Below are 27,390 nucleotides of genomic sequence, written 5' to 3' on the forward strand. Positions count from 1 at the left end.
GATGATGCATCTGAGCTCTTCAAGTATCAGGTTCTTCTAGAACACCTCAAATTTCCAGAGGCTTGCCTAATAGCAGATTAATTTTTTAATTCCTCTTCCCCAGTGTATTCTGCGGTGTCACACAAACATCAAAACAATTAGATCCCAGTGAATACAATTCTTGGAAAGACCTTGTTGAAACCACAGTTCAACACCATCAAAGTGATTTAAATCTATCTAGTTTACCTACAGCTAAGGACTGTGTGACAGTAGAACATCTCCTCTTTTGTAAAATTCAACAAAACAGCTTTCCAGAGGAATACAAACAACTAAACTCTGGTAAGCCCTAACACTAAGGAAGTGTTTTATCCTCTGCCACTTGGGCAGGATTTCCTTCTGTCGCATGGATAGGATACCCTTGAATTTAGAAAGTTAGGAGAGACAACTCCACAAGGTTATGCTGAGCCTGCAAAAGATAAGCCTAAAACAGAAATACAGGAACCACTGTGTGTGTACGAGCAAAGTAACACATGCCACAAAAGGATAGTTCAGGGTATGGTAAACAGAAGCATACAAAAAGGTTATTTTAGAAGCATACAACAAAATTACTATAACTACTAATGGCAACAAGATACATGTTAACATATTGTGAGAACATAAAAAGGTTGACGATAATAACTCCACATCTGGTCATGTTATTCGTTTAGCAGAAGCAACAAAACGCAGGTTAGCCATACCAAATTTTTTCTCACAGTCTAAGCATATGAAGAGAGGATAAAGACAAGAACTGAGTGTTCTGGGTGAACCTAATCTGGGACCAGTGATCAAGAATATCTTACAATTCCCCCATTTTATCCATGATAAATAAGAATGAATAAATCACATCTTAAACAATCAATCAGACATGACACATAGGAATAGGATAATATTCAGAAACACGAGGGACAGATTGATAACCAGAAAGCATACGGGTGAATTATTGCTGAATACATAAAAAAATACATGGTCCAAATAGGCATGGTAACAGGAAAACAATGACAGTCGGGATTATCATAGAAATGTATGGCGCTGACACACATAGCATGGACCTGCTGTGTGCTGATGGGCCGTCCAGTTGGCGTATTGCCAGAAGTTGTTGTCGTGTGGGTGAGCCTGGGCGGGTATCCCAGGTGATAAGGAGAAGAAGGACAACAATACCAGTCACTGGTTGTGTTACTTCCTTGATTGATAAGCGGTCGTTGTTCCATTCCTCGCGGCTTCCCTTGACACGTCCTGCAGTTGTGAGGATGCCCGAAGAGTCGGCACAGAAGGGTCTGAGGAGCTGTCACTGGACCACGATGAACGAGGACAGAAGGGAACAGGAACTGATACACGTCTTCTATAGAACTCATGGGGATGTCAAAAGGCTTTGCTTCTGTAACATAAAGAAAAATAGTGATACACAGGGTACATGTACACACAATTAAGAGGGATCATTTCCAGTGGGACATTTCTTGATTCTGGCAGCATGGATCCACTGTGGAAAAAGGTCAGTTAATACACCTGGCCCCTCATATTTGCATTCGCCCAATCATTGGGGTTTTAGAGATTTAATCAGAACAGCATCTCCCACCCGGAAGGGATGGGTTGGTGTCAGAGGAATGACAGGTATAGATTTAGAGATCAGTTCATAATGTTTTGACAGTGCATCAATCAGGGCAGCAGAATACTCAGAGATGTGCACATCCAGATCAGCTGTACCTATTGTTGGTTTACCTTTTCTCCAGGACGTTGGAAATGGTCGCCCAAAAATAATTTCATGTGGTGAAAGGTGGACATCTTTTCATGGGGTCATTCTTATTTCGGCAAGGACCGCAGGTAGTAAGTCTACCCAATTTTCGTTACCCGTGGCTTGCATGGCCTTAGTCAGTTTGGCCTTAATCGTCCAGTTAGTTCTCTCTACGATGCCGGAGGACTGAGGGAGATAGGGAATATGGAAACGCCATGACAGGGATAGGTATTTACATAAGTCCTGCTTTACCTTCACAGTAAATGGTGTTCCTTTGTCTAAATCAATCACGTGAGGAACACCATTCACTATGAAGTGAAGTCAATCTGCCATTCAGAGAATGGAGCAGTGGGTAGTGGGAGGCATTCGTGTTTCACTGCGCTCTTAGTGATGTTATTCTGGGATGTTATTCTGGGCACAGATCAGACACCTAGATAAAATCGAGTCTATCATGCAGTTTTAGTTAACTATACAAAAAAATTGGTTCATATCTTTCCTCACCCCCCCTCAAATGGATTTCTCTTCAGCCGAGCGGAAACCATGGGATTGCCAGATGCGGCCAAAATCATGCGCAATACCAAAGGTGTATTGGGAGTCAATGTAGATTGTGACATCTTTTACTTCAGAAAGGACACATGCACGAGTCAAGGCGAATAGTTCAGCAGCCTGTCCAGAAGAAAAAGGCAAAGACTAAGCTTCAACAGGGGCATCAGGTAAGGAACAGACAGAGTAACCACACAGAAATTTACCATCATATGGCTTCGAACATGAGCCGTCCACAAAAAGTCACTCACCCCTGTCCAAAGGAGTGGAAGAAAAATCTGGGCATATACTAGTGAAGTGAATGACCACAGAGCAACAATCATTTGTGGTGTCATGCAGTGTGTCTCTTGTGCATTAATCAAACGAGCAAGTGCATGATCAAAAGTGTTAAAAGAGGAGGTGGCCTTGATTTCCAAATTACTGGTCGAGCAAAGGATAGTTTCATAGCTTCTCTGAGCTGTCATGTGTTGTGTGTGCAAGTTCTAAAGGACCTGTTTCACCTGATGTGAAGAGTGCAAGATCATAGGATGAGACAACACAAAATTTTCAGCGTCTTGGACCATCACAGCACAGGCAGCAACCGCACGAAGACACGCAGGTAAACCCTGAGCCACGGTGTCAAGTGTTTTGGACAGGAATGCACATGGTCCCATGCCCCCCCTATGCTCCTGCGCCAAGTTCTGACCTGTTCACACGCATAAAGGTGAAAAACCTTATGATAGTTCGGTAGTCCGAGAGCAGGAGCTAAACACAGAGCTGACCGCAAAGCCTCGTAAGCCTCATTCATCTCGGGTGTCCACGTTAGCGGGTGCTGCAAAGGATCATTGTGTGAGATTGCAGAGCGGAGATGTTTGTCCTGGAAAGAGCAGTCAGGTATCCATGGACGGCAGTAGTTAATCAGTCCAAAGAAAGCAATGAAAGCATGCTTTTTGGAGGGACACCTTGTGTTAAGAATGACCTGTACACAATCTTTAGAGAGCCATTCGCTGCCTTGAGAGAGTTCGAACCCTAGGTATTTCACAGTGGTTCTTTAAAAGTGAAGTTTGGTTTTAGATACCTTGAATCGTTTTTTTGCCAGATGATGCAGGAGGCACAGAGAGGCTTGTTCACAAAGGTCCTTGGAGACTGCGGATACCAGGAGATCATCTGCATACTATAAGACAACAGAGTCAGAGGAGAGGGTGTAACTAACTCTAAGAAAAGAGTAAATAAGGTAATCCTTTTGAGCTCCATTTTGTTTGGTCTCTTCCGTCCCCATATGGTATAGTCCTTTAACTCCGCCCCCATACGGTATAGTCCTTTAACTCCGCCCCCATATGGTAGAGTCCTTTAACTCCGCCCCCACTAGTTAGTGAGACGCACACATGGAAAAGGAAAGTTATGTCGCTAAAATGCTCTGAAATCGTACAAGGTTCTCAAGGAAAGTAAGGGATAATTAAGCACCTAGCTGGAACGGGAACAAGGTACTATGATTGATTTGTTTAATATGTATATGCATTAATATGTGGTTTAATCTATTTAACTGTGAAGAAGTGTTTTAATGTGTTGTTATCACTTGTCATGTGATACGTCAGTGTCACATGACATTCACATCTGTGACATCATTGTGTGACATCACAAAAGGGTTTCTTATAAATGGCCATTCGTGTTTAGGTTTGTAAGAGCTGATTGTATTATTTGTTATTTATCTGTTCTGTAGCTCTTACGGTGTTTCACTAAGAAAAGGTTTTTTACCAAGTAAAGGTAGATTTTGTGTTTCCCAAAGAAAAGGTTGACGGCTTAACACAAAATAAAGGCTTTTTGAAACATCAGTACACTTCACCATTGTTCAATTCAATTCAATTCATTTTTATTTGTATAGCGCTTTTAACAATGAACATTGTCTCAAAGCAGCTTTACACAGATAATGTGGTGATTAAGCGTAAATATGTTCTTTGTAAGTATGTTTGTCCCTGATGAGCAACTGTGGCAAGGAAAAACTCCCCGAGATGGCATAAGGAGTAGAACGGGTGCTTTGAGGATGGATTGGACTGTTGACATTAACTACAGTCCAATCCATCCTCAAAGCACCCGTTCTACTACGTAATTACATGGAACCACCCAAGGTGTTGATGAGAGACCGTCCCAAGCTGCACAGAAGTGTAAAGATCCACGGAGGGGAGAGGGGCAGGAACAGTGATCACTGGAGCCTTAGGAGCATGTTTAACTCGACCGAGAGAGAGAGAGAGAGAGAGAAGAGGGTGACGGGAAGAGAAGAATATGGATTATTAAGTGTCCCTATTGGTGTATGAAAGTTAATGTCACTGTGCAGTTTGGACTCCGGCAAGACTCGCTATGGCAGCATAACTAAAAGGGAGAACCAGAAGGTAACACAGACATGAGGGATCTCTGGGATAAGAGACGACCCACCACACCACCGTCAACAAACCCGAGTGAAAGTGTGAATGTGAGGGGACGACAGCATACAAATATACCAGTTCACCAAACACTCTATATCCATGCTCCCTCCAGATCTGAGCCTTTACCTAAGAAAAATCTACTGATAAAAGGCTTGACTAAATAAATACGTTTTCAACCTCGACTTGAACACTGAGACTGTGTCTGAGTCCCGAACACTGATTGGAAGGTTGTTCCATAACTGTGGGGCTTTATAAGAAAGATCTGCCCCTGCTGTAGTCTTCATTATTTGAGGAACCAACAGATAGCCAGCAACTTTTGATCTAAGTAGGCGTGGAGGATCATACTGGTACAGAAGTTCACTCAGATACTGTGGTGCGAGACCGTTAAGTGCTTTATGCGTCAGTAGTAGTATTTTATAATCAATGCGAGATTTAATTGGGAGCCAGTGTAGACTGATTAAAACAGGGGTGATGTGGTCATATTTCCTAGATCTAGTGAGGACTCTTGCTGCTGCATTCTGAACTAACTGAAGCTTATTTATGCACTTACTCGCACACCCAGACAGTAAAGCGTTACAGTAGTCTAATCTAGAAGTAACAAAAGCATTAACTAGTTTTTCTGCATCCTGTAACGACATCATATTTCTAATTTTAGCAATATTTCTAAGGTGAAAGAAGGAGATCCTGGTGATATTATTCACGTGAGACTCAAAGGAAAGACTCGGGTCAATAATCACACCAAGGTCTTTGACAGCCGTACACGCTGAAACAAACACCATCCAGAGATGCTACGTAATCGGAAAGTTTACTTCTAGCTGCATGTGGTCCTAGTAAAAGTACTTCCGTCTTATCTTATCTCAACATTGTTAAGCTGATCTCTCTCATCTGGCTTTGCTGAAATATACAGCTGTGTGTCATCACCATAGCAATGGAAGCGAATCCCATGTTTATGAATGATTTCACCAAGAGGCAGCATATATAAAGAGAAAAGCAGTGGGCCTAAGACAGATCCTTGAGGAACACCAAACTTTACCTCATAGAGTGTGGAGAACTCACCATTTACATCAACAAACTGATAGCGATCAGTCAAATAAGACCTGAGCCAAGAGAGAGCTGTTCCCTTTATTCCAACAACGTTCTCAAGTCTAGCAAGTAGTATAGTGTGATCAATGGTGTCAAAAGCTGCACTAAGGTCGAGCAAAACAAGTAAGGAGACAAAACCCTGATCAGAGGCCAATAACAGGTCATTTACCACCTTAACTAGCGCCGTCTCTGTGCTATGATAAGGCCGAAATCCTGACTGATACATTTCAAAAATGTTATTCTAAGTAGGTGTGAGCATAACTGCTGTGGTACAACCTTTTCTAAAATTTTGGATATAAAGGGGAGATTTGATATTGGTCTGTATTTGGACAACTGACATGGGTCAAGGTCAGGTTTCTTAATAAGGGGGTGGATAACTGCCAGTTTGAAGGATTTAGGTACATAACCAGTGCTAATGGAAGAGTTTATTATTTTTAAAACAGGTTCAATTACCTCTGGAGTTATCTGTTTAAAGAAACTTGTAGGCAAGGGATCGAGAATGCAGGTTGATTTTGATGAGGAAATTAATGAAATTAAGTCATTCTCATGAATAGGAGTGAAGCTTTGTAGTTGATTGTCTGTTATAATTACGCTGCTGTCTACAGGGTTACTTGATCACACCCTGTTGTAACAGAGAGGTCAGGATCTTGTCTATTCCCTGCGACTTTGATTCAGAGAGAGAATACTGTTTGAAAAATACAGGATGCAAATGTTTTAGTTTAGCTTCATAAGGATGACAATGAACCAAGCCCACATCGTCCTTATGCTCCGCCCATAAAAGAGATGGCAATTCTTCCAGTGATCATTTCTGTAATTTCTGTGTGGCAGAGATAAAACAGTCATTAATGTTCATGTCAGATAGATATGACAGAGGAGCAGAATCAGGAACTGAAACTGTGAGTTTAGAGCCAGAAAAGGTGAGAGAAATGTGCAGCCTGCTTAGGAGATCTCGGCCCAAGAGATTAAACGGACAATCAGGCATAAATGTAGCGCCCCCTGCCCTACTTAGTTGTGTCAAGCCTAAGCTCTTTAGGGTGGGGCGACGGGTTCAATAACTTGGGGTCTCTCGACCATAGAAATTAAAACACTCTGATACCTAAACTCTGAAATAAACGATAAAGAACCATTCGTAAAAGAAACAGTTTTGTATTTATTTCTTTTTTTGCTATATAGAATATATTGAGATATGAATTATAATATATATATTTATAAATTTAAGTAATCAAGTTGACATATGAATAATAATATATAGGTATTAATAACAAGTCGATAGGTATTATAACAAAAATTACTGTCCAATCCTACTAAATAAACAACGTAAAACGTTAAAATGTAATAATACACAAAAACACAGGAATGAATATGCACTCAAAGGAAAATCCTTAAACAGTCTTACTGTTCACTATTTCTGTAACAGTGCAACTGCAATTCTAAATCAACACATCACACCAAAGTACAAATCTCAACATAAAATAGTAGTGGGCCCACTCACACAAGCAAACACTCACTCACACAACCCCCGATGCAGGCCTGTGTCGTTGCTGGTGTGCGTTGTGGCCTTTGAAAAGTTTAAACTGGCCTCTTCACTCAAATGAGCCAAAACAAAACTAATAACATGTACCTGTGCTCCGGTGATCACTCACAGTCTAAGCGGAGACCTCACACACGATCCTCTGCGAATAGTGCTACGTTTCCAGCGATCCAAGGCAAACCGAACAGTCTTGATGAATGCACGTGTTCTCCACCGGCGCTTTTCACTCGCCCGATCACAACCTGAACTCAAACTGATCTCTCGAAGTGTCCAACTAAAAGTATTAAATAGCGCAACGCCACTTTAATACGCAAAATGCAGTATATAAGTCCGGTAACGTTACGTAGACGCCCTCCGTATCAACACAACGGGCGGTTTCTACTCAAAGGCAAAAAAAAAGTCTCACCAACAGTTGATAAGACAAAACCAGTCCGTTAACACATCTCCTGGGTCAACTTTTATGCATAAACAAACAAACAAAACACTTTTACAAAGAAAACCAAACCAATATAACACGCGTTTAGCGGTTATTTTACTGTTTTTTCCCAGCCCGAGCGATTCTGCTCCCAAACTCTCTCGAACGTGTCTCGTCTCTCCTTTCTCTCATTTAATTGACTCATTAACCACCAATCATATTACTCTCTAATATGCATGGGTGGGTATAAAATAATAAACATCCAATCACAGAAAAGATAAAACTAGGTAGTAACCAGCACGTCTTCCAGGTGCATTTAAACCAAACTTTAGTGAATACCAGGGGTTTCCTAACTCTTTCGCAGCCATTGACGAGTTAAAGGGATACACACTAATTTTCAGATCACATAAAAAATGTTTATCTCTTTAAACACAACACAGTCTAATGAATAGAATACTTAAACCTGATAATAAAACAAACCTCTTTAGACACCAATTATCTGAATAGTGCAGTTATTTAAAATGAGCTTTTAAATAATTATGACTATAGCTTTTAAATGCACATATGTTTAATAAAAGAAACCTAACTAGTAAGAGGGTTACACTCTCCCCCTTCTAACTCCTCATGCCCTCATGAGGCAACAAAAAAAATCCTTTATCTGAACTACTGTTCTGACAGCTGGGGAGGGGTTCGAAAGGACACACCGGACACACTGGGCCATGGGATGGCACCATACGGTGTTGCAGACTTTCTTCTGTACCTTAACAGCATCTTCAATATGTACGACCATCCCTCGATGAATAACTGTTAATGGTTTATCTGAGGGCCGGCCTAATTCATCATAGGTCAGTTTAATCAAAGGCTTTATCTCTCTCTGAGATTTGCGGCACACTGAAAGTTCTGTCTCATGTTCTGAGACATCATCGGGACCATTGTCTCCCCCTTCTAATTCATGACCCTCTGCCACTTCCATAAGTTGATCAGGACATATTCCTGGGTCATCTTCTGTCACACAATCTCTTATCACACACTCGTGGCCTTGATCATTGTCCTGACAGACGGTTTCTTGCTCTACTGTAAGCTGAGAAGTCGGCGGCCTACTTAGTATGCTGACCGGATCTGGGATCTAGTTGCATAATTTTGTTCGAGTCATCCGACCTAAACAGTCTCACATTGTCTCCAATGGGTAACAGGTGATCTCTGTGAATAGTCCTCTCACCTCCAATTCCACTTTCAGGCCGTAGTCTGTATACAGGCAAGTCTTTGAACTTCTCTGTGACAACATAGGGTAAGGAATTCCATCGGTCTTGGAGCTTGTGCTTTCCAGAGAAGGCAAGGTTTTTGATAAGCACTCTATCTCCTACGGTAAGTATTTGGTGTTTCACTTTTCGATCATAGAGTCGTTTGTTTCGTTGGTGACTTTTCAGTGCAGTCCCAGATGCTAATTGATAGGCTTTCTGGAGTTCAGACTTCATTTTCTTAACATACTGCTGGTGTTTAATTCCTCTCTCACCTTCTGTAGGTATGCCAAAACACACATCGATGGGCAATCAAGCCTCTCGTCCGAAAAGCAGGTAATAAGGGGAGTAACCGGTCGCCTCGTTCTTTGTACAGTTGTACGCATGTACAAGCAAACTTATATGTTGACTCCACTTACTCTTCTGGGTTGGATCAAGGGTTCCAAGCATGGAGAGGAGGGTTCTGTTAAAGCGTTCGGGTTGTGGGTCACCTTGTGGATGGTAAGGTGTGGTCCGTGATTTGCGGATTCCTAACATTCCTAGGAGCTCTCGTATTAGTCGGCTTTCAAAGTCCCTTCCCTGATCAGAGTGAATACGGGAGGGTAAACCATAGTGAACAAAGAACTTCTCTACAAGGACCTTAGCCACGGTCACTGCTCGCTGGTCTTTGGTTGTGAAGGCTTGAGCGTAGCGGGTGAAGTGATCAGTTATTACAAGCACATTGGAAATGCCCTTGGAGTCAGGTTCTAGGGACAGGAAGTCAATGCACACTAGATCTAACGGACCATTGCTGGTAATCTGGTTCAAGGGGGCAGACTTTGTAGGGAGGGTCTTCCTAGTAATGCAACGACCACAGTTCTTGATGTATTGCTCTATGTCCGTGGTCATTCGTGGCCAATAGAAGCGATCTCTTAGTAGCTCGGTGGTCCGCTCCACTCCAAGATGACCTGCTTCATCATGTAAGGACTGTATGACTACAAGGTGGTACTTTTTGGGCAGAACAAGCTGTATTTTTTCTTTCCCACACTGGCGTTTACTGCCTCTGTACAGTAGGTTGTTCTTAATGACCAATTTTGGAAACTGACGCTGTAGAAGTGCAAGGCTTGGGTCTGAACCTTTTACAGAGGTAGGTGCTCTGCCACGTTCGATATCTTTTTTTACTACACTAATGATAGGATCTTGTTCTTGTGCCTTCTTTAAGTCTGAATTGGTCAACTGCTCCATCTGTCCCATTTCCAGCTGAGCAGGATAGGAGTATGCAAGTGGGATGCTATCTGGTGGAACACCTAGTTGGTCTACAAGCCTGGTGGATTCATCATCCCAAGGAAGACTGGCTAACTGACATATAGCTTTTACACCAGATTGTGGAATCTCAGTCCATAAGCTAGGAGCATCATCACTGACAGGGTAACGGGATAGCACATCAGCATCAATGTTATGTTTACCTGGCTTATACTGGAGGCTGAAATTATAAGTAGCTAAAGCTGCTAGCCAGCGGTGACCAGTTGCATTCAGCTTTGCACTCGACAGCACGTAGGTAAGAGGATTATTGTCTGTCCGCACAACAAACTGGGCACCATACAAATAATCGTGATATTTATCTACGACCGCCCACTTCAATGCCAGGAACTCTAGTTGGTGGATCAGGTAACGCTGTTCTGAGGAACTCAGCTTTCTGCTCGCAAAAGCCACGGGCCGAAGACCTTCAGGATGTTCTTGATTTAAGACGGCACCCAGACCACTCAGACTAGCATTGACATGGAGGACATAAGGCAGGGTCGGATCAGCAAAGGCAAGTACTGGTGCATGCGTTAGACAATGTATGATTTTCTTAAAAGCATCTGTGCAGTCTTTGTCCCAACGCTCACCGAACATTTCTCTCTCATTGTAGTATTTCTTTCCTTCCAGCTTGCCTTGTCCTTTTGCAGGTGGATAGCCTTTCGTGAGCTCAGTTAATGGTCTTACAATGGCAGAGTAACCCTTAATGAAGCGACGATAGAACCCACAGAACCCCAGAAATGATCGCAAGGATTTCAAGTCTGTAGGTGTCTTCCAGTGAGCTACCGCTGCTACTTTCTCTGGGTCCGGGGCTATACCTGCTGCTGAGACAATGTGCCCCACATACTTCACCTGTGGCTGGCAAAACTGGCATTTGTCTATAGATACTTTCAGACCAAATTCCTCTAGTCGGTCAAGAACTTTCATCAGTCGCTCCTCATGCTCCTCGAGTGTGCGGCCAAATATAACAAGGTCATCAAGGTAGACAATCACTTGCAGGAGGTGCAAATCACCGACCACTCTCTCCATTAGCCTCTGAAAAGTGGCTGGTGCCCCAGTGATCCCTTGTGGCATGCGTTCGAACTGGTAAAACCCCAGCAGGCAGATGAAGGCAGTCTTTTCTTTGTCTTCTTCAGACATGGCTATCTGATAGTAGCCGCTACGTAGATCCAAGACGGAGAACCACTTGCTACCAGACAAACAGTCTAAAGCATCATCGATCCTTGGTGTGGTGTATTGGTCAGGGATAGTGCGGCTGTTCAAGGTTCGATAATCAATGCACATTCTTATAGCTCCACTCTTTTTCCGAGCTATCATAATGGGAGAGGCATAAGGACTTCTAGACTCTTTGATAACGCCAGCGGCTAGGAGATCTTTAAGATGGCGTCGTACATCATCAATATCGGCTGGAGCGATACGACGAGATCGTTCTCTGAAAGGTCGGGAATCACTTAGTCTGATCTGATGATTAACATCTTTTGCTAGACCTACATCCCATTCTTCAAGGGAGAATACGTTACTTTGTTTAGCCAACTTCAACCGTAATCTCTCTTCCCATGCTGCAGGTATTGTCGACCCACCAAAGTTAAACAACTCTGGATCGATAGGCTTTGAGTTTTGGACTCCAGGCGTCACTGTAACTGTGTCAGTAGGAAATACATGTGCAATTATAGTGCCAGCAGGAATGGACAGATCTTTGCTTGTTTCATTGTGGACCAAGACTCTAAAATTATTCACATCTACAGCAGAGGAGTGCAACACCACCGGGGGAATGAACAGTCCAGCAGGAAGTGGATCAGCTGATGGAGATTCAATTATGAAGATATCGTCGTTTAGTGGCTTTTTGGACTCCACTTTGCACGTAGCATAAAGCTCACCCCGGGACGGGACAGTAAAGTTTCCTGGGCCCACCCATTTTACTTTCCCTTCTGGCTGATCAGGATCAGCGGTTTTAAGGCTCTGTGGTGTATGGCAGAATGAAGGGGTCTGAATTCGTAGAGTGTGGGCAGTATTTGTCACACTTGTGGGCTTGGTAAGCGCTGTTAGTCTCTGGAAGAAACTAGCATTTGTGCCGATTATTACTGGAAACTGTGGAGGACCTTTGGGGTCTGGGCAGACTAAAGCAAGGATGGATACGGACTCTTCTACACCAGTGAGAGACACAGGAAATGAAACATCCACAACAATGTATCCTTTATAGGGATAACTGGACGAGCCAAGTCCCCAAATGGACAACCCAGTAAGAGGATGAATAGGCACATCTGGTAAGTTTTTGGAATACCATGAGTCAAACACAAGAGTGACCTGAGAACCACTGTCTAAAAGAGCTTCACATGACTGTCCACAAATCTTCACTTTTACTGTCGAAGTGGGTCCCACCAAACCCTTTGGTAGACCATTTGGCTCATAGGTGTGTATGTGGCTATTTTTTGAAAAGCAGGTACGATCTCCAGAACGGTTATTGTAGTTTGGATCATTTTTCATTTCTTTAGCCTTCCTTAAAGAGCGAACAAGCTTATTGATCACTTGCGTGGAGTTTTCAAGAGCTTGACATTTCGTAGCAATGTGTCCGTCCTCTCCGCACCTATAGTAAAAGTAATCATCCTTGTTCCTGACAGGTTTTTGTCTAAGAGGATCTGGGAAAGGCTGTGGCAAGGATGGTGTATGACTCATTGGATGACTGTGGCCAACACTCATAACAGCTAGCTGTTGTTGTAACTGCTGGACTTGTTTTTTCAAAGCTTGAACGTCTGATTCATTCTTTGTCTCGTGCTTGTCTGTGGTATTTGCATATCTTATCTTTGTCTTGGGCGCTACCATCATGGAAGAAGCAGGTAAAGCGGTTGGACATTCCCCTTTCAGCTGAGCCCTGAGCTCTTGAATTTCTACTTTGAGCTACCGTACAACTGATGGACTAATTTTTTCTTCTCCCTGCAGGTGTATGGGCTTTGCCGTGGCAGTGATCTTACGCCGAGTGGCTTCACTCTCTTCAGCCTCACGGATTTCATTCAGTAAATTCAGGAAAGTAGGTGGTCGCTCTTTTCTCTCCCTTAGCCGCAACTGCAGGAGCATCATGTCTGATTCAACAGCTCCTCGGATCAACTGTTCTACTCTTGCTCTGTCAACATTGGTCGAAGACAAACCTCCTCTTTGAACAACTTTGGTCAGAGATTTTTCCATCCGTCTCAAGAAATCAGATAATGATTCTCCAGGAGACTGGCGCAGTAGTCGAAAAGCAAAATACAAGTCTTCTCCAGACTCGGAGGATCCAAACGTGCTTTCCAGTGCTTCCAGGTACTGCAGAGCACTGGCATCAGGACTAGAAAGACGAACAGCTTTTATAATTTCAAGTGCTGGTCCCTTTAAACTTTCTACAATTCTCCGACGTTTTTCTTTCTCAGAACAGTCACATTCTGTTATCATTATTCTGGCCTGCTCGATCCAATGTTCCATGGTTTCCTCTCCTGCAGGGGTGGGAACAGTGCCCGAGAAGGTACGTAAATGACGGTAAGCATTGCTGTCACTTGGTGGTTTCACTGCTTTCTCTAGGATCTCACCCACAGCACGAATAATTGACTCAGGGGAACTTGTATTGGAACCAAGAGAAGGAAACAGAGCTTGTAAGTCAGTCATAGACTTTCCCTCATCCATGAGAAACTTTGACAGCTTATTGGGGAATTCTACAGGGGGGGCAGGTGGTGAGTCACTTTCAGTGGGAACAACGATCTCCCAGGCCTCCTCACCATCACCAAGCAGCAGTTTGGTAGGACAGCGTGTGGCATCTATGACTTCTCTACACTCACATAACACTAACAGAGTAGTTGAGGTGGGTCCATGCCTGGTATCTCGAACACGCACTCTTCCAAAAGCTTTTACCCCTTGTGCCACTTCCTCAATTCGTGCCACTTCAGTAGTTGCTGGTACTCCGGTCAGCAGCAGCGCATGACTTGGGTCAATCCCTACCTCACTACACCAGCTGGTAAGTTCAGTTTGAAGGAGAGGGTTACTTCTGAAAGCCATGCTTCAAGAGTTTACAAATAAGTGTAGGAAAGGGTTAATTTTCTTTTCCAGAATCAACTTGGTATTAAACAAATTTTTATGTCTTCTTTTAGGGTACCAGAAGAAAGAAGAGATTCCCCGTACGGGCCACCACTTTATGTAGCGCCCCCTGCCCTACTTAGTTGTGTCAAGCCTAAGCTCTTTAGGGTGGGGCGACGGGTTCAATAACTTGGGGTCTCTCGACCATAGAAATTAAAACACTCTGATACCTAAACTCTGAAATAAACGATAAAGAACCATTCGTAAAAGAAACAGTTTTGTATTTATTTCTTTTTTTGCTATATAGAATATATTGAGATATGAATTATAATATATATATTTATAAATTTAAGTAATCAAGTTGACATATGAATAATAATATATAGGTATTAATAACAAGTCGATAGGTATTATAACAAAAATTACTGTCCAATCCTACTGAATAAACAACGTAAAACGTTAAAATGTAATAATACACAAAAACACAGGAATGAATGTGCACTCAAAGGAAAATCCTTAAACAGTCTTACTGTTCACTATTTCTGTAACAGTGCAACTGCAATTCTAAATCAACACATCACACCAAAGTACAAATCTCAACATAAAATAGTAGTGGACCCACTCACACAAGCAAACACTCACTCACACAACCCCCGATGCAGGCCTGTGTCGTTGCTGGTGTGCGTTGTGGCCTTTGAAAAGTTTAAACTGGCCTCTTCACTCAAATGAGCCAAAACAAAACTAATAACATGTACCTGTGCTCCGGTGATCACTCACAGTCTAAGCGGAGACCTCACACACGATCCTCTGCGAATAGTGCTACGTTTCCAGCGATCCAAGGCAAACCGAACAGTCTTGATGAATGCACGTGTTCTCCACCGAGCGCTTTTCACTCGCCCGATCACAACCTGAACTCAAACTGATCTCTCGAAGTGTCCAACTAAAAGTATTAAATAGCGCAACGCCACTTTAATACGCAAAATGCAGTATATCAGTCCGGTAACGTTACGTAGACGCCCTCCGTATCAACACAACGGGCGGTTTCTACTCAAAGGCAAAAAAAAAGTCTCACCAACAGTTGATAAGACAAAACCAGTCCGTTAAAACATCTCCTGGGTCAACTTTTATGCATAAACAAACAAACAAAACACCAAACCAATATAACACGCGTTTAGCGGTTATTTTACTGTTTTTTCCCAGCCCGAGCGATTCTGCTCCCAAACTATCTCGAACGTGTCTCGTCTCTCCTTTCTCTCATTTAATTGACTCATTAACCACCAATCATATTACTCTCTAATATGCATGGGTGGGTATAAAATAATAAACATCCAATCACAGAAAAGATAAAACTAGGTAGTAACCAGCACATGTCTTCCAGGTGCATTTAAACCAAACTTTAGTGAATACCAGGGGTTTCCTAACTCTTTCGCAGCCATTGACGAGTTAAAGGGATACACACTAATTTTCAGATCACATAAAAAATGTTTATCTCTTTAAACACAACACAGTCTAATGAATAGAATACTTAAACCTGATAATAAAACAAACCTCTTCAGACACCAATTATCTGAATAGTGCAGTTATTTAAAATGAGCTTTTAAATAATTATGACTATAGCTTTTAAATGCACATATGTTTAATAAAAGAAACCTAACTAGTAAGAGGGTTACATAAAAACAAAGCAGTGTTGCAGAAAAATATTTGTGTGTTACTACAGTCGGTGAGCTGATACTTCAGAACGTTCTGTACCTCTGGACAACAGTTATGCATATAAGTAGTGAGGAACAGAGGGTTACTGTCTGCGTCTTCTAACTCCATCCCTCCCAATAAAGTCCAAGTCTCCTTAAATCGGGTCAAAAATTTGAAAGTGGTTTCACCCTTCTCCTGTTTACAGTTAGTTACTTGAGAGAGATCTCTACTGGCCTTCTGCCGCTGGCGTAGGAATTTGGTCAACTCCTTTTTTAATTCCAAGAGAGCATTAATAAAGTTACTGTGACTACAGTAACTTTATTAATGCTCTCTTGGAATTAATAAAGTTACTGTAGTCACAGTAAATTTATTAATTCCAAGAGAGCATTAATAAAGTTACTGTGACTACAAAGGAGGTTCAGCGAGCGCTACACGACGGTACAACGTCGACAACAAATTCGCTTACAAATACAAGGTGCATGCCTACGCTTTGAACGGTATGACAAGATACCAAATCAGCACAACACGGATATCAGCATACGAGGTGAGTGCCTACACTTTGAACGGTATGACAAGATACCAAATCAGCACTTACCCGAACGCTGATATCCCGGACGAGCCCCCAAGAACTGTAAGGAAGTGTTTTATCCTCTGCTGCTTGGGCAGGATTCCATTCTGTTGCGTGGACAGGAGACCCTTGAAATCAGCCTTTTCTCTCGATCTCTGCTCTCCTACGTATACGGGGAAGTCGCAATGAAACACACGAGTCAGTCTTTCAGAGAGAAATTCCAAAGCTGGGTTTTCTCACAGCGTAAGCATATGAAGAGAGGATAAAGACAAGAACTGAGTGTTCTGGGTCAACCTAATCTGGGACTAGTGATCAAGGATATCTTACAGCCTGTATCCACTACAAGTCGATTACTCACTATAGCCCTAGAGTTCGACAAAGCCAGTCAGCTTATATGGGTCAGAGGATGCCTACGTCGTGCCGAAGGCTTGGAACTTCCAGACAGTTCACCCTATTATCCTAGACCCTTATGATCTTATGATCGAGCCACCAAATTACTCATTCAAAACTATGATAGTAAGCTGTGTCACCCAGGACCAGTACGAGTATTTGATGAAATGAGGAGGAGTGTCTGGATACTAAGAGGTCGTGAAGCAATTCGAAAATCCCAACATAACTGCATGGAATGTTGTAAGTGGAAGGCTAAACCTGAGACCCCTAAAATGGCTGATCTTCCTCCAGCACACTTGAGACTTCACAAACCACCCTTCTACAGTACTTGTATGGATTGTTTTGGGCCTTTCCAAACCAAATTAGGCAGAAGCCTGGAGAACAGATGGGAAATAATCTTTGTGTCTCACAACCCGATGTGTACACATTGAGATTCACACAGCTATAGACACTGATTCCTTCTTCATGGCTGTGAGGAGATTTATAGCACGCAGAGGCACCCCCTCAGAACTGATCTGACCAAGGCACTAACTAAAAACAGGGGGAGCTGCTGAATTTATTCTTCAAATGGCTTAACTGTACCCCCTTGGTCTAGCATAGCTCAAAGGAGGCTAAACAGTTTGGCTAGCCAATATATTATAGTTACTAGAGGAGTTAGTTTGCTTACTGCTTGTCACAGTGCCATAATAAAAATCATTACACACATTAAAGATACTGAACATTTATTTATGAACATGTAATAAGTGCACAGTACATGAAAATGAACCGTGTTTAAAACACTTCAAGAAAATACAGATACAGCACCGTCTGCTGGACAAAACTAGACTGTACAAAATTGGCATAAATACAAGAACTATAAAGGGAATCACAAACAGCGTGTTCTTGGTCTTGTTCACGGACATATACATATGTGTCAGGTGCAGGTGACTCTTCTGGAGCTTCTGCCTCAGGTGCAGGTGACTCTCCTGGTTTTTCTGCCTTGGGTGTCTCTTCTGGAGCTTCTGCCTCTGGTGCCTCTTCTGGAGCTTCTGCCTCAGGTGCTGCTGCCTCCTAAACAAAATTTATTTGCCTTTAACAAAGCTTTACTCAAGGACTGTGCGTAATTTAACTGAATGCTGAAGTTAAAACTACTAAATCTCCTGAAGGATTTTTTTTTGTTATAAACATTTCAGGATATGCTTTATGTGCTCCCTATATAAGTACAGTAATCCTATAGAAACAGTATTTTTGCATCATAAATACAAAGGTTATGGTTAACCTGCTTAGATAACTTCAGTTTTAAAATGCTCACCCAGACAGTTTGACTAAAATTTTTACATTTGGATTATTATTATTATTATATGACTTACCTCAGTAAACTCTTCTAGGACTTCTTACTCATTGACAACATTTGAAAATGTAACATTTAATAGTTATATACTAAAAATGCTTATTAATGATGATGTTTACAGCCAGCAAAATAAACCAGACAAGTGAATTTGAGGACAAAGAAAAAAAGATTTTGTTTTTGCTTATTTGAATTTTTTAAAACTTTTAAAATGAAATAAAATTTATTTTAACTACAGAAGTTTTTGTGCTTGCATAGCTGACACTATCTTCATTCCCCTCACATGACAAAAAACATCTAAAGACACCTAAGGTTTTTCTAATTTTAGTTTTAATATGCACAGACTAAAAGGAGGTAACATACAGCGTAATGTACCAATTAAAACACTTTCAAACACATTTTATATCAACTTTGCTGGCATTTTTATTCTTATACAAGCATTATAAAATTCATCCACAGTTGACTTTCATTCAGCCAGTTGATGTTTAAACTGGAGTGATAAAACTAAAAAGGCACAGGAGTTACTCTGCAACCAAACACAACCATCTCACATAGAAATAAACCTCCCTGAATGTGAATTAAGATATAACATAAGAGATGCGGTTCCACACACATACATATCATCATTGATGTACACCTGCAGCCGGGCAATCAGATCTCTCTTACCCCAGTCCCCGGATAGCACATTCCTGCTTCAGCTCAGCTACTACAAACACCACCACAGATGCAAGGAAATATGCATTTCATCAAGCACAAATTTATGCAAAGCATCACACAACTACTGTCAGTGATCCTTCATATCACTTGTTAGAGAAAGCTTGCATTTTCTTATTTTAACCTTATATCCTCTATATTATAATTATTCCCATTTTAATAAATAATAGCATAGATTAAGCACTGTATTTTTAACTTCATAATTCGATCTGTTTGAAATGGCAGAGGTAAAAAAAAAATCCCTCTGGTTTAGTGTATTAAACTGCTGATGTAGGAAATAGAACCTCAGAAGCAGATTCCGAAAGGTTTATTAGGTTGATTTTTATAACTTTCTTCGTTGCCTCCCTGAACAAAGGAATAAACAGTTAGATTAGTACATTTAACATTAAACTACTCTTTTAGGCTTAAGAAGCTTAAAAGTAAACATAATATCTAAATGTCATGATGCCAGCTTTTGTTTATTGTCTAATGCAAGGAACCTGAATGTTATCCATCTAGAAATGGCCAGTGTGGTTGCACATTTTTTTTTTACAGAAAAACAGGGGGAGCTGTTGAATTTATTCTTCAAATGGCTTCCACCTGCCATGCCCCCTTTGGTGGCTCTCATGCCTCCGCTCTCCCTAAAGCTCCATGCTTAACCACGCACACCTGGGGCTCATCATCACTCCACCCCGCTTCTACATAAGCTCCTCACTCAAACTCACTCCCTTGTTCGTTATTGTATGTGTTCATGGTTTCACGCAGGACTCTGTGTGTTCCGGGCCTTCCGGACTTCACCATCCTGTATCGGCTGTGCGTTTTCCCCCCGGCGCACCTCGGACTAGCTACGCTTCTCCCCAAGGGCACCTCGGACTCTGTCAACCTAAGGACTGCCGTGCATGTGCGTGTGTGAGTGCGTGCGTGCGTGCGTATCTCTCCCTCATTTTCGTCATTAAAACCTGAGCGAGCTGTACTCTGGCTTCCGCCTCCTGTTTCACTCGCACCCTGACAACTACTACATGTGCTCCCTACAGATATTCATTTGTTGTTATGATTAGTTCCATACAGAGTTGCTATTCAGAAATCTTTTACATTTGTTTAGGTTGTGTTTTGAAAACTTAGTAATGACACTGTAGCAAAAAAATAAAAAAAATATCTAAACAGGACCATAACTCCATAAACAAAAAATAAACAAGCATTACATTTTCTTTGGTTCATTTTACAGTCTGTTATGGTTTGATAAAAAAAAAAAAACTTTTTTTTATCTGCAGTCAAATCTAAAGAAACAACCAAATTCTTATTCTTTTTTGTTCATTTGCCAGTAAAAATCCTATTTGCAACATATTTTTGTACATACAGCCTTTTGTAGGCACGTTTACGAACATTAACGCACCTTGTGCTACATACAATTAGATTTTCAGATTTTATCACATTTCTGGAAAAAAAAAAAAGATTTGCTGGAGCTTCTGCCTCGGGTGCCTCTTCTGCAGATGACTTTCCTGGTGCTTCTGCCTCGGGTGCGGGTGACTCTCCTGGTGCTTCTGCCTCGGGTGCGGGTGCCTCTTCTGGAGCTTCTGCCTCGGGTACCTTTTCTGGAGCTTCTGCATCGGGTGCCATACAAATAGATTTTCAGATTTTATCACATTTCTGGCAAAGTAAAAAAAAAAAAAAGGACATTAATGTGCTGATTTCACTACTGAGCTGAGAGCCATGTAAGGATAAAGGGAAAAAAAAATAAACTAAATTAGTTAATATATGGTTTTAAATATGGGATATATATTTTACATATTGGAAATAAGTCTCCTTATGTATAATAAAATACAAGCAAAGGGTCGCCATGATATAGTGCCCCTGGAGCAGAAAGTGTTCAGTGCTTTGCACAGGGGGCAACAGTGGCAGCTTAGCGATGCTGGAGCTTGTACCCCCGACCTTATAATCAGTAAGAAGTACTTGATGATACAAGCAAACGGCACAATACAGTAGAAATAAAATTTAAAAAAAAGGCTTAGAAATGAAAATGCCCCTTAAATAGAAGACACTGCTTATCAGATAATGATGCTTTTAGGACCTTCTCTGATTCTCTGCCTTGAGTAAAGCTTATGGTTGTTACTGGGCAGTGAAATGCTTTTTAATGTGGCATGACTGCAATGCACTTGATTTACACTGAAGAAATTATTGTACATCTTATTTCACACCACTGTTCTATATAGGTTATTTATCTGTATCGTGCGCATGCGCAAAAACGTTAACACTGGCTTAAATAATACGGTTAACTAAATAATTTCGTAACGTATTTATAAATCAGGAATAATACAAATGACGTTTAATTAAAACAAGCAAAACCAGTTAAAATCTCTCTACAGTGTTTTGTTCACTTTCAAGCTACTCGACAATTCCTGACGTTATGATTCTATTTACATGTTTTTTTTTTTTTTATAAAAAACATTGTTACTGCGATTAAGAAAAGTATTAAATTATATATGTTTAAAAAATGAGGGCGAATTGTCTCTCGTTAGCTATTTAGCAAGAAAGACACTGGGTGTTAGCTGTTCTTTACTTTGCTAACTTGCTAAAATTCATCCCACAACTTCAGACACATTACGGATATTTAAAGAGCTTTTATATTTTGAAGACTAGAACTAAAGACTTGAAACGTGCAGTGTTTGTTTAGTTACCTTCAACTGAAAAAATTTAAGCAGCTCCATTGTTGCGCTTCAGCTGTGGCTTCTGGCTGGTATACCTGCTTTGATATCGCCACCTACAGGCCTCTTGGAGAATTTATTTTCATTAAAATGGATGGTTGCTTCCAACCGGGGACAGGGATTTCTAATTACATTAAGGCCACAATTTTAAGTCAGACGTCTCTTTTGGATTTTTTCGGTTCCAAAAAAATCATCTTTATTATCAGAAATACACAAGTTTAGAGAGCTCAATTTTTGTCTGTTTTTTTTTCTATTCTGGTGGGGCGTCCCTATTTTGTCTTACCACCAACTACCTCTAGATGTCACTTATCTGCAGATTATCCAATTTATATGCAATTATAACTGTAAAAAATTAACAATGAAGATTAAGTTCAGACCATAACTAAAGAGTTGTTGAAAGGGAGAATTTAACTGTTATTTATTTATTTTTTATTTTACTATTTCCCATTATCTCTTGTATTTGAATAGACCATTTCTAAGAAAATAAACAGTAAAAAATCCTTACCCCACTTTCTGTTAAACACATCTAATCCTCTTAAATTCTGAGAGTCTGAAAAGTTCCAGATTTTGGAATTTACAACACTTATGTTATATGACAAGCATGTTCATTTTCATTAACACCATTATGGGCTATGATAAATAATGATCTGGGCACACTGGAATCTATTTAAATTAAAACAGAACATGCATGTGATCAACCGTGTTGCAAGATATATTGCTATATAATATATCTATCAATATTAGGTAGAAGTAGGAGATATTGGATGTACAACCCTGATTAACGACCACCTAAAAAGTTTGGACATTTGAGCAATACCCACAAAAACAAGAATCTGTTACATCTTAATTCTCTTTAACATTTATTTGTCAGCAACTTGAACTAAAATGTTTTTGAACCTGTTGCCATTTAACAAACACAAACACATGGAACAAATAAAACACATGGAATCAATACGATTTTTAAAATAACATTTGACTGCCTCCCAACCTCTCCCTTGAAGTGCTGCTGGGAAAATTACAATGCACTTCATGCACTGGGCTTTACCAGGAATCTTGCCAGAACTGATGTAGTCCATCAGAGTCTTTTTCACAGCCTGGATCTCCTCTGTAGACCACTATCTCCATGGGTTTTTTGAAGATCCTGAATAAAATTAAAGTAATTAGTAATTGTGATAAAAGTGACTCATATATATATATATATATATATATAAAATAAAAAAAAACATGATCTTTAGTTTGTCTTTCACTGTTTCACAGTTTTAGACACATTTGTGCTAAAATACTTGCTTGCATAGTTGTAATTCTGGCACATTTATATACGTCACCTTTACATGGTCTTAAGCATAAATTCCTGCACTGGAAATTGGTTATAACTTAATACAGGAGGACCTTTCCCTTTCTTTACATGTTGTAATTAAAAACTGTGCATATGATTGAATTATATTGGTCCAGAGTGACCAAAAGCAAACGATCTAAAAAAGGGATCCAATTCTGATATCTAGTTTCACCTCCATGTGAAAATCAAGGGGGCTTTTATTAAAATGGGTCCTGGTGCAGATTTCTATTGAAATTACTTGAATTTTGTCAGAAAATTAAATGACCCATTTCATAAGACATTTGAAAAACAGCTTTGTTGTGTATTGTTCTTTTAAGTCATTGCCAATCAGCTGCAGTACTTTTAAACAAAAGATAAACAGGTGAAATTACAAAAAATATCTTTTCATTTTATTCTCTTCTCAGGATATTAAAATATAGCATTAGGGAAAAAAATAATAAAAAAACAAGTAAAAGACATTAAAATCATAAAAGCCCTAAACAGAATGCACACTTTCTTTACAAGTACAACATTATAAGATGTTTTCAATATCAGAATATTATTACCTTTAGCTGGTTGATGACTTTTGTGTCGTCCAACTTCAGCAGTCAACTTCTTTGATTTGTCTGTATAATAAAACGCTCTTTTATTAAATGATTCAATAAGAACTCCTAAATATCATTAAGCACTTAATTGTTTTCTTCCAGTAATATTTCATCTCTTGCATTCCCATCATTCCCTACATTAGCTGACTACTACCTGCAGAATTTGAGAGTGGAGGTGAAGCATTGTTTTCTTTCTCGTTTTCAGAGTCTGATCCTTCACTGTCCATCAGTACTCTTTCTAGTAAAGACAGCAACCTTAGAGAAAATTATTATAGCTAAATAAGTGGAGAATCATTTTTTAAACTGCTACATTCATCAAATAATCTATAACCAACTTTGGTATTCCTGTTAATAATAACATGGAATTAGAGATTTTTTAAACATCTTTATTTACTCAGGCCTGTTTTACCTTGTGGATCAATCTGGATCTCATCTAGATTCCTTCCTTTGAATTAAGATAGTTGTCCTCTCTCCAACTTTAACCCAGCCATTAGGGAGGCACAAACCAGTGCACTCTTAGTGCCGGTCCCAAGCCCGGATAAATGGGGAGGGTTGCGTTAGGAAGGGCATCCAGCGTAAAACATGTGCCAAATCTAATATGCAGATCACAAATAAGAATTTCATACCGGATCGGATCGAGGCCTGGGTTACCAACGACCGCCACAGGTATCGTTGGCCAACAGGGCACCGGTGGAAATTGGGCTACTGTTGGCCGAAGGAAGAGAAGGAGAGTAGGTAGACGTCTACAGAAATGGCAGGGAAATGAGAAGTGTAGGAGAGTGGAGGTTCGGGTTGGTACTTTAAATGTTGGTACTATGACGGGTAAAGGAAGAAAGGTAGCTGATATGATGGAGAGGAGAAAGGTAAATATGTTGTGTGTTCAGGAGACCAAGTGGAAAGGGAGTAAGGCTAGGAACATTGGAGGTGGGTTCAAACTGTTCTATCATGGTGTGGATGGAAAGAGAAATGGTGTAGGGGTGATTCTGAAGGAAGAATACAGAAAGAGTGTAGTGGAGGTAAAGAGAGTTTCTGATAGGGTGATGAACGTAAAGCTGGAAGTTGAAGGGATGATGATAAATGTCATCATTGCCTATGCTCCACAAGTGGGTTGTGAGATGGAGGAGAAGGAAAGATTTTGGAGTGAATTAGATGAAGTGGTAGATGGTGTACCTAGGAAAGAACAATTGGTGATTGGGGCAGACTTTAATGGGCATGTAGGGGAAGCGAACAGAGGTGATGAGGAGGTGATGGGTAGGTATGGTTTTAAGGAGATGAATGTAGAAGGGCAGATGGTGGTAGATTTTGCTAAAAGGATGGAAATGGCAGTGGTGAACACGTATTTTAAGAAGAAGGAGAATCATAGGGTCACGTATAAGAGTGGAGGAAGGTGCACACAGATGGACTATGTTCTATGTTGGAGATGCAACCTGAAGGAGATTGGAGACTGTAAGGTGTTGGCAGGGGACAGTGTGGCTAGACAGCATCGGATGGTGGTCTGTAGGATGGTTTTGGAGGTGGAGAAGTGGAGGAAAGTGAGGACTGAGAGAAGAATACGATGGTGGAAACTGAAGGAGGAAGACTGTAGTGTAAGGTTCAGGGAAGAGGTCAAACAGGAGCTTTGTGGTAGTGAAGAGGTGCTGAATGATTGGGTAACTACTCAGGAGTGATGAGGGAGGCAGCTGGAAAAGTACTTGGTGTAACATCTGGAAATAGAAAGGTAGACAAAGAGACATGGTGGTGGAATAAGAAAGTGCAGTAGAGCAATAGGAGAAAGAGGTTGGCAAAACAGAAGTGGGATAGACAGAGTGATGAGAAAAGTAGGCAGGAGTACAAGGAGATGCAGCAGCAGGTAAAGAGGGATGTGGCGGAAGCCAAGGAAAAGGCATATGAGGAGCTGTATGAGAGGTTGGACACTAAGGAAGGAGAAAAGGATTTGTAGCGATTGGCCAGGCAGAAAAACTGAGCTGGGAAGGCTGTGCTGCAAGTTAGAGCAATAAAGGATGGAGATGGAAATGTGTTGACTAGTAAGGAGAGTGTGTTGAGAAAGTGGATGGAGTATTTTGAGCAGCTGATGAATTAGGAAAATAAGAGAGAGAGAAGGTTGGGTGGTGTGGAGTTGGTGAAGAAGGAAGTGGATAGGATTAGTAAGATGGAAGTGAGAGCAGTGATTAAGAGGATAAAGAGTGGGAAGTCGGTTGGACCAGATTACATACCTGTAGAAGCATGGAGACGTTTAGGAAAGATGGCAGTGGAGTTTTAAACCAGATTGTTTAACAAGATTCTGGAAGGTGAGAAGATGCCTGAGGAATGGAGAATGAGTGTGCTGGTACCAATCTTTAAGAATAAGGGAGATGTGCAGACCTGCAGTAACTACAGGGGAATAAAGTTGATCAGTCACACCATGAAATAATTGGAAAGAGTAGTGGAAGCCAGGCTGAGAGAAGAGGTGACCATCTGTGAGCAGCAGTATGGTTTCATGCCGAGGAAGAGCACCACAGATGCCTTATTTGCTTTGAGAATGGTGATGGAGAAGTCTAGAGAAGGACAGAAGGAGTTGCATTGTGTGTTTGTGGATTTAGAGAACATGTACGACAGAGTGCCAAGAAAAGAGCTGTGGTACTGTATGAGGAAGTCAGGTGTGTCAGAGAAGTATGTGAGGGTGGTGCAGGACATGTATAAGGACAGTGTGACAGAAATGAAGTGTGCAGTAGGAACGACAGACTGGTTCAAGGTGAAGGTTGGACTGCATCAAGGATCGGCTCTGAGCCCTTTCCTGTTTGCAGTGGTGATAGACAGGTTGACGGACGAGGTCAGACAGGAGTCTCCCTGGACTATGATGTTTGCGGATGATATTATTTGTGGTGAGAGTAAGGAGCAGGTTGAGAAAAGCCTGGAGAGGTGGAGGTACGTGCTGGAGAGAAGGGGATTAAGAGTCAGTAGGAGTAAGACAGAGTACATGTGTGTGAATGAGAGGGAATGCAGTAGAGGGGTGCGGTTGCAGGGAGAAGAGGTGGAGAAGGTGGAGGAGTTCAGGCAACTGGGGTCAACAGTGCAAATTAATGGAGAGTGTGTTAGAGAAGTGAAGAAAATAGTGCAGGCAGGGTGGAGTGGGTGGAGAAGAGTGACAGGAGTGATTTGTGATAGAAGGGTATCTGCAAGAGTGAAAGGGAAAGTTTATAGGACTGTGGTGAGACCTGCGATGTTGTATGGTTAAGAGACAGTGGCATTGAGTAAAAGACAGGAGGTGGAGGTGAAGGTAGCAGAGCTGAAGATGTTGAGGTTTTCGTTGGGAGTGACGAGGATGGACAGGATTAGAAATGAGTTTATTAGAAGGACAGCGCATGTAGGATGTTTTGGAGACAAGGTGAGGAAATGGAGATTGAGATGGTTTGGACATGTGCAGAGGAGGGACATGGGGTATATCGATAGAAGAATGCTGAGAATGGAGCCACCAGGAAGGAGGAAAAGAGGAAGACCAAGGAGGCAGTTTATGGATGTGGTGACGAAAGACATGCAGGTAGGGTGAAAAAGGCAGATAAAGAGGACAGGGTGGTATGGAGAAGGATGATCGATCCGCTGTGGCGACCCCTGAAGGGAGAACCCGAAAGAAGAATTAGATCATCGCCTCACATTCAATAATGTTTGCCATCTTCTTGAGGTTGTGCCCTAGCTTCAGTGCTAAAGATGGTGTTTTGTAAGTGCTTGTCTCCTCATTCAAGCCAGCCACACTGAACTGCTTCCGCCATCCGTTTACTTCTTCAGCATCATGACCTTCACATTTGAATTAACAGGTAAAGATGATTCTCTGCTGTCATGTTTGTCAGATAAA

General features: G+C 41.2%; 1 long non-coding RNA gene and 1 pseudogene across 1 annotated transcript; one reads left to right on the plus strand and one right to left on the minus strand.

Moving 5' to 3' along the window:
• Positions 1-27,390, plus strand: part of LOC124402553 — a 311,654-nt pseudogene that overhangs the window by 282,113 nt on the left and 2,151 nt on the right.
• On the minus strand, positions 18,559-21,811 carry LOC124402560. Its single transcript, XR_006928746.1, has 2 exons — positions 21,615-21,811; positions 18,559-20,540 (listed from the first exon to the last, which is right to left on the minus strand). It is a non-coding gene; the product is annotated as an uncharacterized LOC124402560 (long non-coding RNA).

This window comes from Silurus meridionalis, chromosome 19 (assembly GCF_014805685.1).
Source record: "Silurus meridionalis isolate SWU-2019-XX chromosome 19, ASM1480568v1, whole genome shotgun sequence".
Lineage (NCBI taxonomy): Eukaryota > Metazoa > Chordata > Actinopteri > Siluriformes > Siluridae > Silurus > Silurus meridionalis.